Source organism: Prinia subflava, chromosome 12, assembly GCF_021018805.1.
Source record: "Prinia subflava isolate CZ2003 ecotype Zambia chromosome 12, Cam_Psub_1.2, whole genome shotgun sequence".
Lineage (NCBI taxonomy): Eukaryota > Metazoa > Chordata > Aves > Passeriformes > Cisticolidae > Prinia > Prinia subflava.
This window is the reverse complement of record NC_086258.1, coordinates 9,546,787-9,553,385: the sequence shown is the minus strand read 5'-3', so window position 1 is coordinate 9,553,385 and position 6,599 is coordinate 9,546,787. Positions and strand designations below refer to the sequence as shown.

The following is a 6,599-nucleotide window of genomic DNA, read 5'->3' as shown; positions in this document are numbered from 1 at the left end:
CACACCGCGGGGAGGGCGCGGGGTCTGAGCACCGCGAGCGTGGGGGCGCTGCGGGAGCTGGGCCTGGTTAGTCTGGGGAGGACTGAGAGGGGATCTTATCGTCCCTACAAATATCTCCGAGGGGTGTCCTGAATGAGTGGTCGCTTACATGATGTGTGTAGCATGTCAGTGTGCCTTAGCTCTGTTAGAAATCAGCACATGCCCTCTCTCAGAATCCTGACGCACAGTCGATGCCCACTGTGTCACTCAGTATACTCTCAGGATTTGTGGCACCCCGTGTGCTCATGGCGTTCTTTCCTTTCAGCTCTGTCTCGGTGGCAAGGCTCAGGTGAGCCCTCCTGGATGCCACCCTGGGACACCTGGCACACCTGAGCATGACATTCCTCAGCTGCCATCAGCACAGGGAAGGGATGAGATGTGCACAGCTCTAAAGGCAAGGCCCAAGGTTAGTAGAGCCACACTCCATTTACAGGGATGAGCAGAAATGTGAATTGTGTAGAACCCAAAGGGTGCAGGGTTACATGTATGCCAATGGATCTCATCTGGGTTCCCTCAAATTAATATTTGAGTCATAAAAATAACTCCCAGTCAGGTGTTTGAATGTTTTTGGGCGCCACCTTTTATGTGGCTTTTGCATTAGCAAGAAAGAAAAGTTTGACCACAGGCAGGCAGACAGTGCACAGTTCCCAGTATCCATCTCAGGAGCGTGATCACCCTGAGCCTCTTGGCATTTTTGAGTACTTGTAAGTCAGTGGGAGATGGGCAAGAGCCAAGAATCCAGAAACTTGTAATTAAGTGAGGGAGAAAAAACCCAAGGAATTAATATTGGTTCAGAGACTATGACCCTACATGTTCAAGTATTTTGAGGTATTAGCAGCTCTTCTGGGGAGGGTTCTGTGGTCAGCCTTCTGTCTTTGTGAAGTTTTTCTGTTTCCAGACAGACTTTTTTTTTCCTTCCAATCTATAGCACTGCATTACCTTCTCATTTAAATATTCACGAGTTTATGCTAATTCCACTTTTACACAGCGTAACTCAATATGGTTTTGTCAGTTGGTTTCTGTCCAAGATGCTCCTCTAGATACACATCTTGCCTGCAGATGCATTGATTTAGTTCTTTGTTGTTAATTTTTTGTGTGGTCTGTGCTGATGTTTAGTGTGTTAGAACATTTCATGGCACTTTTCATATCTTGGACGTATCTCGATTAAAAAAAAAAAATCTGTTGACCTGAATGAACAACCTAGATTTTGTGTGCAAATGTCCTTGGACTGATTGAGCAACATTCAGGTCTTTGGTTCTCCTAAGCCCAAGGAGGAGGAGATGCCACCCAGTCAGGCTATGCTCATACTTCCTTTGATGCTAACGCCAGCAAAGCTCAACTCATCTGGGGAAAAACCTAACACAGCCACTACTGGTGAGTGTCTGCATTGATTCTGCAATACTGCATTTCAGCTGAGGCGTGCAGGAACCTGCCATTGTGCTGAGCTGCTCAAAGCTTCTCCTCATTACCCTCCCATTGCCACAAGAGCATTCCTATATATGTGGGAGCATGTGGACTTCACTTGGGATAGTTAAATTTTTAAATCTGATAGAAAGAGCAGGATGAAATAGCAAGAATGGTCTTTTTAATTTCATTCTGGTGCTCTCCAGTATCCCGCAGATTATAAAATCCTTTGGGTAGGAGGAAAGAAATATCTCATGGGAATGCTGAGAAGAAGAAAGCAACTGTTATTTAATAAAGCTTGCAGTGCCAGTTTCTGTTAGATCACAATTGAATGGAGGTGTTTAATACTCCCTGTTCATGAACTTCTGTGAACTTTTCATAGGGCTTAAATCTCCTGAGGTTAATGGTTTGGATCTGGGTTTGAGAATTGAGTTTGAAGGCTTAAACTTAAAAAGCTGTTAATTTTCTAGTTTGTTTGTTGGGCAAAGAAAATTCTTTGACTCCACTGGAAGTAAGAAAGCTGTATGCCTTTTCTTTCTTTCTGGACAATGAAACTGGGCAAATATGTGGAATGAAGCACTTACACAGGACATTGTCATGGATTTAGTATAAACAAAGCCTGGGTAGCATTGAACAGTTGGCCAAGCCTCATGGTGGGTGTTTGCATCACATGGAGGTACTGAGCGAGTTATTCCTTTGATGTGCAAAGCACTCACAGAAAGTCCCGTTTCTCTGAACACAGTAGGAGTGAAGCCCCGAGACAGCTTCTTGGCTCTGAGCTGCAAGTGTTTCTGCAGGGACCAGGTTTGTATCAGCTTTCTTTCTCGGGTACAGGCTCCCAAGATTTCCTTCCTTCTCTTTCTCTCACATGGATGCACATTTCTGCCTGCCTCAGGACTCTGCATGGAAGGCCCTTGTCTTACATAGCTTCATTTTTTGAAGAGAACTTAAATGTGGTGTAAATCAGGTGGTGGATGTTACATGCAGGGTGTTCTTTAATTCATTCCTTGGTTGGTTTGTAGGGAAGGGAGCTTTTGCTTCTATTTGATTCTGTCAGATTTTTCCAAACTTACCTTCACAGCTAAAGGAGGAGACCTGGTCTTGATGCCATGGAATTTTCCTCCTTTCTGCTAATCCTTTTAAGCACTTACTGCTGCACAGTAGAGTTGCAGAGATTTTGAATGATAAATAAGATATGACATAGGAAGAGCAATCAGACATCCAGTAATGGCAGACAAAACCTCTGTTAAAGGAGAGCACTTTCATATCACAGATAAGAGCTGAGAGGTCTGTGCATGCTTACTGTCTTGGGAAATCTGGGTTTGTCTGACCACTTTGTCAACATTATTAATATTTACTTGTGCCGGTGCAATTTTTAGAGCAAAGCCTCCAGTGTACTAATACACCAGGAGACTTCTAGAAAAGCTGCCATGGGGTGAAATGTGGGGCCAAGAACAGCTAAACCAGCTGCTATTGACTAAGTTTTATGATGTTACCCCCTGATGCATTGACGATTTCAAGAATACCAAGAAAACTCCTGAACAAAATCTTTGAGTGTCTTGAGCTGCCACATGAGGTGAACTCAGAGGTGACATGTGGAGCTCATTGTTGCAGCGAGTGTCATACGTGTCCTCTGCGCGCACAGGGGCTGCTTGGTGAGATGATTAGAGCAGATTTGTGTTGCTCAAGAAGAAACAGAAGCTCAATGTCTCGGCGGTTCAGCTCCGCGGCGCAGCCAGGCAATCTGCCCGTCAGGACTGCAAACCTCTTTCATGCATGGCCAGCTCCAAAGGGCCGTGCAGCAGGACTTGGCAATGAAAAATGTCATCCACAATTATGCATATTTTCATCATCCTCTATCATGCAAATCCCCCCACCCCAAATACGCAGCAAATGTTTTGTTTGCATATGTAGGTCAGCCACAAATCTTCTGTGGTCGAACATAAACATGGGCAGCACGGAGTGATGTATATGGATTTAAAGCCAGGCTGAAGTATAACTCCACCAAGGACGTTTTCCAAGTGGAGTCTGTTTGCTAGATTTGTTTTCTTCTGACTTTTCATTTTATAGACTTGCTTTCTCATGGATTTCTGAAAGAACAACTGTCAGGAGATACTCACCATCATTGCAAAGGGAACTATTAACTTCAGACACAGATGGATAGTTCTTCATGAGTAGCTTTTTAACAATAGCTTGAGGAATGTGTTCTTTAACAAAAGGGAACACTGAAGTATTTCTGCAAATTTGCCACTGGCAGGAAGCCAGTTTTGTATGGTATTTTAAAAAGATGGTAAGTTTTTCTGCAAATTACATGTTACTTGTTTTTCTTGTCTTGGCTATCTTTAAAAAAAAAAAGTATAGAAAAAAATACAGTTATTGTCCTTATGATGCTACAAAAAGCTACAAATGTTGACCCCAACTTGGAAACAAAAATACTTGCTAGAAGAAGGAAAATATATTAGTAAAGAAAATGTTACTTGTTAACCTCATAAGCTTGACATGTTCACATGCCCAACTCATGAATTCCATGTACCACAGGCTGGCAGTAGAGTCCCTCAGGGTGAGCTGCTGGGATCAGCACGGTGTCATGATGGAAAACTCTTCAGTGTGCTGCATCTGTAAAACTGCTTTATTCCCAGATTCCTCCTTCGACCTGGCACTTACCTGTGCACACATTTAGTCAGGTAAGTGACAATTTTGGGTAAATGAGGGTGAAGTTGTTAGTCTGAGAGATGAGCAAAATGCTGTACAACCACACAGGATCCTTCCCCACTCCCATAAAATTAGGCCAGTACCTCTGTTGTCTTTGATATCCTAAATTTAATTAATGAGAGCATAGGGAGATTACCATTCTCCTGGATGGAATCCACATTCTTGTTCACTTATTATCACAAGATAGTAACAGTCTGTTCTTACCAACAACTCCCTCTGAGCAAGGGTCTCCGGAAACAGCCTTGTGTTTAAGAGCACCCCATAACTAAATTTCCCCTCTCCTCGCAGGGGACAGATGATCTCAAGTTTCCCATTTCTCTCCTGCTGCTAGATCCAGCGTGCTGTATTCAGCAGGGTCTGCTCTCCTTCTGCACAACCCTGTGCCTCGTTACTGCCCAGCCTGTACTTTACTCGCCACCTTGCAGTACCTGAGTGCCACGTGCAGTCTGAGCCCACGCTGCACACTGCAGCCCATCTCTGTTTATCCCAGCAGGAAATGGAGGCTTTATCCACACAGCACAGGCAAGCCAGGTATGGGATCTATTACAGCTTCTCTGGCGGAGCAACAACTAGTCTGTTATTAGCCTGTAAGAAATGTGGATATATGATAATTAGATATAAGAATATTTCCCCTTTGCAATCATTTGGTTTGGTATTTCCCATGCTCCAATGCCTCTTAATGCTTTGGCTCATCTTAACTCTTTCCTTGGCTTTCTTTCACCATTGCTGACACTGGTGAGGATAAATCTCTGTGTTAAAAATATTCATCTGGGAGCCTGGCAGTGAAATAAGAGACAGTCAGAGTCAGGTCACCACTTTAAATCACACTCCAACATTTCTGAATTGCTTTTCTTACAACTCAATTTTTATGCCAATGTTGAACATAAGTAAAATATTCATTTTTCTTCCTGATTTGTACCTGCCCGTGGAAGAGGTTTGGAATGAGATCATCTTTCAGGTTCCTCCCAACCCAAACCTTTCTGTGATTCTGTGATCTGGTGGTGGTGGGGAAGCCAAGGATGTGCCTTCAGTGATGGACATGAAAAGTCCTCACCCAGACAGCTCCTCCTGCCAATATTACCAGCCCCTCTGAGTCCCTGCTGGAACATGGAAACGCTCCCAAGTTTTTAATTAAACACTCTCACAGCTATTAAAAAAAAAAAAAAGTACATCTTTTAATAGCAACATGGGAGCACCCAAGAGCGAGCTACCTGACCTCAGCCTTCCTGGCCACTTCACGTTGCAAGACACAACCCTCTTTAATTAATTAATTCGTTTCTTTGTTGTCTTCAAGGGTAAATGATAGAAGACTGGTGAGGCACTGAAAAAATAAGGGTCTTGACACAACCTTATGATTTTATCTCGCAGCTGATTGGCAGTGCCAACTTCTCCATTTATTAGAATTTTGCTGTCGTTTAAATGATTTCTGCCGATATCCTGTTTCAGTCCTGTTCCAGATCACGACTCCAGCGATGGCTCCTTCATGCAGCCCCCTGACCGTTCCCGTTTTTCCCGTTCCCGTTTTTCCCGGTCCCGTTTTTCCCGGTTCCCAGCCCCCTGACCGTTCCCGTTTTTCCCGGTCCCGTTTTTCCCGTTCCCGTTTTTCCCGGTTCCCAGCCCGCATCCCGCTCATCCCGGCCGGATTTCCCAGGGCGCAGCGCCACCGCCTGCCCGCAGCCCCGCGCTCCCCGAATCCCACAAATCCCAGATTCACTGACATCTTCTCGATTTTATTGCCTCATAACTACATCGTGAGGGATTTGTGTATCCCAGAGTCAGAATTTTGGAGTAGTTTGGGTGGGAAGGGACCCAGGGTTCCGAACTCCTGCCATAGACAGGGAACCTTCCAGCTTGCTCCGGTTGATCGCGGAGCTGCCGTTAAGGTTATTAATTGTTACTGACAGTGTAAAAGCCGTCTTCGTATTTTCCTGCTGTGCCTCAGAGTGTTTAAATCCGCAGATGGGGCTCCGCCAGCATCGATGCAGCCGAACCCGAACGGCGCATGGGAACACCCTTTGTGCGAGGCAGCGCTTTGTCGCGGCGGCGAGAGCCTCGCCTCACACGAAAGCCTTCCCGCCGCACGGTGAGGAGCGGACGAGTGCCACAGCGGCCCGGGCGGTGCGGTGGCGGAGGGCACGGCGGGCACGGCGGGCACCGCCCGCCCCACGGCCCGGCCTGAGGCGGGGCCTCGCCCGCTTCCAACATGGCGGCGCCGCCCCGGAGGCCATTTCGGACCGCGCGGGGCGGGGCCTCTGCCCGCTCCCAAAATGGTGGGGGCGGCGTCAGCGCCTCACGGCGGCGGGGCGGGGCCAGCGGGTCACGGCAGCGCCGCTGCCATGGCAACGGGCGGGGAGCGGGGGCGGGAGGGAGCCGGCCCGGCTGGGGACCGGGACAGAGGGGATGGAACCGGCCGGGCTGGGGACAGGGGCAGAGGGGATGGAACC

General features: G+C 46.9%; 1 long non-coding RNA gene across 1 annotated transcript; it reads left to right on the top strand.

The window, feature by feature from the left end:
• Positions 1 to 2,126: 2,126 nt before the first annotated feature.
• On the top strand, positions 2,127 to 6,437 carry LOC134557175 (uncharacterized). Its single transcript, XR_010082001.1, has 4 exons — positions 2,127 to 2,247; positions 3,982 to 4,127; positions 4,487 to 4,686; positions 6,115 to 6,437. It is a non-coding gene; the product is annotated as an uncharacterized LOC134557175 (long non-coding RNA).
• The last annotated feature ends 162 nt before the right edge of the window (positions 6,438 to 6,599 follow it).